Below are 8,265 nucleotides of genomic sequence, written 5' to 3' on the forward strand. Positions count from 1 at the left end.
ATTTGGGGATATTTTACTGTAATTCATCTTAAAAGGTCCACCGGGATACACCCCTACTGAAAAACAAAAGGAGGGTGTCAGATATTTGTGGATTTTAATGAACTACAAGGTGATCAAATAGAAATGGCATATCTTAAAAAGAAAAACTATGTCAAAATCAGCTCTTCCATGTTTTATGTTGGAATACATTGAAAATTTGTCCAAGGAATTTTGCAGCAAAAATACTCTCTTTTGAAAATAAAAAATGGCCCTGCCCACGAGTTCTGTTATAACTCAGTTCTCTTTGGAAATAAGACTGCCCTTTACCACTTGGTTTTAATTCTTTATAATTACTTTTACCCACTTTGTATTATCAAAATAACCTATTATTTTTTAGGAAATTTATTTTGCTTATTTTAAATATTAATCGCTCTTTAGTCCTTGGGGCGTTGGAATACAAATTTTATTTTATGTATTAATGTATGCATGCATGTATGTATTTGTGTATTTATTTATTTTGTCTCATGTTGTTTTTGAACGACTACAGCCTGCCAAGATTGTGGAGAGAAAACAGTATACTTAACAAACTTTCCCCAACCTATTCGTGAACTTTGACACCCAGGACTCCCCTACCCTGAGCTCCCTTTCAATGACACACCAGGCCAGACACCTTCTGTACCCCAAGAGGTTTCCTGCTGTCTTGTGCTCCTCAGACACAGGTGACTTTCCCTCAGTTCTGGGGCGGTTCCAGGTTTGGTCTGAGGAAAAAGCCAACAGACTTGCAAGTTTGCCATCTTGCCAGCTCCCTGTCATTTATATAATTTAGTGTTGTGAGTCACTGTAAATCCATTTTTAAATTAGTCGTGGTCTAATTGTGTTTTCTTACAAATGACAAAAATTAACATTTAATGTCTTTCCCAGTCCCTTTGGATCCCTGTAGGTAACATCAGCCACCATCCCTGTTTCCCATCATCCATCAGTGCCTAAAGGAGAGCAGCATCTCTGACTCTTCCTCACATAAGTCTATTATTCTCCAAAAACAATTACATCCTCCTTTATGAAATCTGTCCCTTTAGCTCAGAGTAAAATTTCTAGTTCAGCTCTGGATCATCTATGAGTCAAAGGACCATAATGATAAAATTAAATTATAGCCAAAATAAAATATATTCATGTCCAGGCTAGTATGAGAGGGGAAGAAAAAAAGACTTATTATATACAAATCACAGCACTAATCGGAATTTATCTTATTTAGATGTTTCCCCAGGTACTGTCATACGAAAATGCCCTAATTTTAGTAATATTTTGAAACTTTAAAATTATTTATGTTCCAGTTAATGTAATTTATTATTATTTTTGTTGAATTATGTTCTCAAAAGTTGTCTATTGGATTTGTATTTATAAACAGCAGCTGTTCAGACCATATTAATTCCTAATGAACTTGCTTATTAGGTGGAATTAAATAGTTTCTCATTTGCTTATAGCTTGTAGTAAAAGATCCACAGATTATGGATATAACTTCTGAAAAAATGTATGTGCTCAGATTGCCCTCCAACGTCTTATTAAAAAGTAATTATATTTATAGTAATCATCTTAATTCAATCTAAAATAATCTATTACACTTGTTTCAAATTATGTGAAAATCTATTTCCAAAGACATTTGTACATTTTCAAGTACCTTATTTCTAAGAAAAGCACTAAAAAAGCAAAATCTTCTCATGCATAATGTTTTATCAGCACACCCTAGGTTTCTGTATTTGCGTATCCTTTTCCCTACTGGTTGTAATTTACATGCTCTGGAATAGAGGAATTTATTTATTTATTTATTTATTTATTTATTTTTATTGCAGTAACATTGGATTATAACATTATATAGCTTTCAGATGTATATTGTAATATATTTCAAATTCTGTATTGATTACACCATGTTCACCACCCAAAAACTAATTATAGTCCATTACCTCATATGTGAGCCTAATCACCCCTTTTGCTCTCCCACCCTCCCTTCTTCCCCCATGGTAACCACCAATCCAATCTCTGTTGCTATGTGTTTGTTTGTCGTTGTTTTTATTTTCTACTTATGAGTGAGATCATACAGTATTTCACCTTCTCCCTCTGACTTACTTCACTTCACATAATACCCTCAAGGTCCATCCATGTTGTCACAAATGGCCATATTTCATCATTTCTTATGGCTGAGTAGTATTCCATTGTGTACATGTACCACATCTTTATCCATTCATCCCTTGATGGGCACCTAGGTTGCTTCCAAGTCTTGGCTATTGTGTATAATGCTGCAATGAACATAGGGGTGCATGTATCTTTATGCCTTTGTGTTTTCAAGTTATTTGCATAAATACTCAGCAGTGGAAAAGCTGGATCATATGGTAGATCTATTCTTAATTTTCTGAGGATACTCCATACTGCTTTCCATAGTGGCTGCACCAGTTTGCACTCCCACCAGCAGTGTATGAGGGTTCCCTTCTCTCCACATCCTCTCCAACATTTTGTTGTTTCCTGTCTTGTTAATTATAGCCATTTTGACCAGAGTGAGGTGATATCTCATTGGATAAATTCTCAGACTCTTACAACCTCCCAAAACTGAAGCAGGAAGAAATAGAGAATCTGAATAGGCCAATCACGGGTAAAGAAATTGAAACAGTAATCAAAACCCTACCCAAAAATAAAAGTCCAGGACCAGACGGCTTCTCTGGAGAATTCTACCAAACATTCAAAGAAGATTTAATACCTATCCTTCTCAAACTATTCCAGAAAATTGAGGAAGATGGAGCACTCCCTAACACATTCTATGAAGCCAACATCACCCTGATCCCAAAACCTGACAAGGACAACACAAAGGAGGAAAACTACAGGCCAATATCACTGATGAACATAGATGCAAAAGTCCTCAACAAAATTTTGGCAAACCGAATACAGCAATACATTAAAAAGATTATACACCATGATCAAGTGGGATTTATACCAGGGACCCAGGGATGGTTCAACATCTGTAAGTCAATCAACGTGATTAACAAAATGAGAAACAAAAACCACATGATCATCTCAATAGATGCAGAGAAAGCATTCGACAAGATCCAACATCCATTTATGATAAAAACTCTCAATAAAATGGGTATAGAAGGAAAGTACCTCAACATAATAAAGGCCATATATGACAAACACACAGCCAACATCATACTCAATGGGCAAAAACTGAAAGCCATCCCTCTGAGAACAGGAACAAGACAAGGGTGTCCACTCTCACCACTCTTATTCAACATAGCACTGGATGAGTTAACCAGAGCAATTCAGCAGGAAAAAGAAATAAAAGGAATCCAAATAGGCAGTGAAGAAGTGAAACTCTTGCTGTTTGCCGATGACATGATCTTATATATAGAAAACCCCAAAGAATCCATAGGAAAACTATTAGAAATAATCAACAGCTACAGCAAAGTTGCAGGGTATAAAATCAACATACAAAAATCAGTAGCATCTCTATACTCTAACAACGAACTAACAGAAAAAGAACTCAAGAACTCAATCCCACTCACAATTGCAACAAAAAGAATAAAATACCTTGGGGTCAATTTAACCAAGTAAGTAAAAGATCTATATAATGAAAACTACAAGACTTTCCTGAAAGAAATTGATGATGACGTAAAGAGATGGAAAGACATTCCATGCACATGGATTGGAAGAATAAACATAGTTAAAATGTCCATACTACCTAAAGCAATCTACAGATTCAATGTTATCCCAATCAGAATCCCAATGACATTCTTTACAGAAATAGAACAAAGAATCTTAAAATTCATGTGGGGCAACAAAAGACCCCGAATTGCTAAAGCAATCCTGAGAAAAAAGAACAAAGCTGCAGGCATCCCAATCCCTGACTTCAAAGCATACTACAAAGCTACAGTAATCAAAACAGCATGGTACTGGTACAAAAACAGGTGCACAGATCAATGGAACAGAATTGAAAGCCCAGAAATAAAACCACACATCTATGGACAGTTAATCTTTCACAAAAGAGCTGAAGGCCTACAATGGAGAAAAGAAAGTCTCTTCAACAAATGGTGCCGGGAAAACTGGAAAGCCACATGTAAAAGAATGAAAATTGACCATTCTTTTTCACCATTCACAAAAATAAACTCAAAATAGATCACAGACCTAAAGATTAGACCTGAAACAATAAGTCTTCTAGAAGAAAATATAGGCAGTACACTCTGACATCAGTATCAAAAGGATCTTTTCGGACACCATATACCCTCAGACGAGGGAAACAATAGAAAGAATAAACAAATGGGGTTCATTAGACTAAAGAGCTTCTTCAAAGCAAGGGAAAACAGGATTAAAACAAAAAAACAACCCACTAGTTGCGAAAAAATATTTACAAGTTATATATCCGACAAAGGGTTAATCTCCATAATATATAAAGAACTCACACAGCTCAACAACAAAAAATCAAACAACCCAATTACAAAATGAGCAGGGGACATGAACAGACATTTCTCCAAAGAAGATATATGATGGCCAATAGACACATGAAAAGATGCTCATCATCACTAATCATCAGGGAAATGCAAATCAAAACTACACTAAGATATCACCTTACACCTGTTAGAATGGCAAAAATAACCAAAAGAAAAAGTGACAAATGTTGGAGAGGTTGTGGAGTAAAAGGAACTCTCATACACTGTTGGTGGGAATGCAAACTGGTGCAGCCTCTATGGAAAACAGTATGGAGATTTCTCAAAAAATTAAAAATAGAAATACCATATGACCCAGCCATCGCACTACTGGGTATCTATCCAAAGAACTTGAAATCAGAAATTCCAAAAGTCCCATGCACCCCTATGTTCATGACAGCATTATTCACAATAGCCGAGACATGGAAGCAACCTAAGTGCCCATCAACTGATGATTGGATAAAGGAGATATGAGATATATATACAATGGAATACTACTCAGCCATAAAAAAGGATAAAATGATCCCATTCACAACAACATGGATGGACCTTGAGGGTATTATGTTAAGTGAAATAAGCCAGATAGAGAAAGATGAACTCTGTATGACTCCATTCATAGGTGGAAGTTAAACATATAGACAAAGAGAACTGATTGGTGGTTACCAGGGGAAAGGGGGTGGGGGGAGGGCACAAAGGGTGAAGTGGTGAACCTACAACATGACTAACAATAATGTACAACTGAAATTTCACAAGGTTGTAAACTATCATAATCTTAGTAAAAAGTTAAAAAAAAATACAGCATTACAAACAAAATTGAAGCTCTCTGTACAGCTCTCTTGAATTCTCTCTCTTTCTTTCTCCAGAAGTAACCACTAAGTTGAATTTATGTTTCTTTATTGCCGTTCATGATTTTATACTTTTTTTAAAACATTCTTTTTCCTTTTTCTTCCCAAAGCCCCCTGTTACATAGTTGTATACTTTTAGTTGTGGGTCCTTCTAGTTGTGGCATGTGGGACGCCGCCTCAGCATGGCTTAGATGAGTGGTGCCATGTCCATGCCCAGAATCTGAACCCGTGAAACCCTGGGCTGCTGCAGTGGAGCGCGTGAACTTAACCACTCAGCCATGGGGCTAGCCCGTGATTTTATTCTTTTAATAATATGGATTCTGAAACAATACATAGCATTAACTTGCATATGTTCATACCATTGTAAATGGCATTCAACTTTATGTATCTTTACTTAATTCTTTTCCCATATCAATATTATGCATTTGAGATTTATCCACATCAAATTAAAATAATTCCAATAATTTCTAAATAAAAGTGTTGATTTTGTGAGTGATGTTAGGTGTGTTTCCCTGTTAATGCATGGAAGCATTTCTCTGGAGTGTATTCCTGGAAACAGACTTGCTTGGTAGGATATAAGGTGAATTTACTCTGTACCCTTTCCAGAGTGGCTGTACCAACTTATTCTTCTATCAACACTGTATAAAATTTTATGTTTCTTTCCATCCTTGCCAACTGTTTTATTTTCAGACTTGATATTTTTTTCCAAACTGATGAGCATGAAGAAGTAACATTGTTTTGATTAGTAGAGAAACAAGTCCCTTTTCATAGGTTTGTCAGAGTCTTGGTTTTCCTCTTGTGTATATATTTTCTGCTCATCTTCATAGACTAGTTTTCTATCAGACTGTCAGGTTTTCTCTTCACATTTTAAATACTAAAGGTCTAAAAGCAAGGGTGTCCGCTGATATCAGCTGAAGCACCATAGTAGAGTGACTTACAATATGGTTTTTAAAGTCCTTGTGGTTGTCTTAAGAATTAAATTAGCTGAAGCATATAAAGCGTTTATAAAGCCTGGCACATGGTGTGCACACAACAACACTCACCACTGTCATCTTCATTACCACCATCATCTTCATTATCACGGTCATCATCATTATCTCATCCTCATTTTCATTATTATTATATCAAATTACCATATGTGTGTGTATCTTTTTTCAAACTTCATATTTAATCACCAGTTTTTCTTTTGGTTATTAGATAACTGATATATATTTTCCATTCCTTTACTTTTATTTTTTCTGTATGATTTTGGTTTACATGTGTGCTGTTAGAAGTATATTACAGGACTTTGTTTAGTTTTTTCAAATCCACTTGTCTCTAACTTTACAGGTAAGTGAAATATAGTCATATTCATGATTACTAATCCACTTTATTTTATGGTTTGTTTGATTACTTATCTTCCTCTTCCTTTCATTTTTTTTCTACTTTCTTGTCTCCTATTGAACTAATAAAAGTTTTCTATATTTTTCTCTTCCCCTTCTGATGTTTAGAAGTCACCCTCTCAGTGGTTACTTTTATAATTTTGACATACGTACTTAACTATACAATTTTTTATCAAAGTCTAAAGTTAATCATTTTTATTCTCCTCCTGAACCCTACAAGGAGTTCAGCATACTCATCATGTAGCCTTTCAATCTTTATATTTTTGTCTGTAGTTTTGTTTATGTTTGGCTTAACATATAAAACTTTTATTCTATTTTTCAGTCAAAATAAATTGTATTTTGTTTTCTTTCCCACTCCCACACTCCATTTCTTTTTGTTTAGTGGGTAGAGTCTTAATTGTCTCCAGTTATCCCTGGGGCCATTTTGTTCACAACCAGATCTAATGATTATGTTTTATGAGTTCCTGGCCCATGGTGATATTGGGGATTTTTCAGATTCAGTCTTCAAGGTGGCACATAACTCAATTTATGGACTCAAGGTTGAACCCTCTCTTCTACTGCCCAACCCAACCCTGCCCCTTTAGCCAGCAGTTTCCCAAGCAGAAGTAGCTAGCCTTATTTTACCAGTGAAATACCACCAGCCCCCCCAGACCTAAGCTGTAAACAGTGTGCCTGGCTCAGATCACCACTGATCCTCACCTCTTGTTAAAATTTTTTTTTTAAAGATTTTATTTTTTTCCTTTTTCTCCCCAAAGCCCCCTGGTACGTAGTTGTATATTCTTCGTTGTGGGTCCTTCTAGTTGTGGCGTGTGGGATGCTGCCTTAGTGTGGTTTCACGAGCAGTGCCATGCCCACACCCAGGATTCGAACTAATGAAACACTGGGCTGCCTGCAGCGGAGCACGTGAACTTAACCACTCGGCCATGGGGCCAGCCCCTCTTGTTAAAAATTTTAATACTCATTATCCCAAAGGAGCCAAACCAGGGATATTTCTGCTGCCTTCCAGACCCAGACCCTTCAGCCCTGAGGTTTTAGCCTCACTAACTCTCTTGCATTTCTGCTTCTATTACTGGTTCATAGAGATACTTATCTTATTTTTGAGCCTGATATGTCTTTTGGATGTGTTCATCTTTTATTTAGCTATCTGTGCTTTGGGGTCTGCAACAGAGAATAAGTATCAAACCAAGAACATCCTGTGCTAACAGAAGTCTTGAATTGACTCTTCTAAATCTGGATATACTCAAAATCCAAATTGCATACTGACAAAAAGGACCATGTCTTATACTTTCTTTTAAATAGCCATTCAGCGTGAAACTGAGAGGTTAGGGAGGATTGCTGATGAGGATGATCCAAACTAAATGACCAACAATTATTGATTAGTTAACTGTGTGGCTGTTATCAAGGTTATGTTACTTCTTGTGAGAGAGCAGGCCTTTTTCATGTTATCTGAAATGTATGAGTGAAATTTTATGGCGGCTATGAATATGCATTTATATGAAGGCAAAACAATTCTTTGTTCCATATCAAAATTTTTTTTTTTTTTAAAGATTGGCACCTGGGCTAACAACTGTTGCCAATCTTTTTTTTTTTTTT

Source organism: Equus quagga, chromosome 4 (assembly GCF_021613505.1).
Source record: "Equus quagga isolate Etosha38 chromosome 4, UCLA_HA_Equagga_1.0, whole genome shotgun sequence".
In the NCBI taxonomy this organism is placed as follows: domain Eukaryota; kingdom Metazoa; phylum Chordata; class Mammalia; order Perissodactyla; family Equidae; genus Equus; species Equus quagga.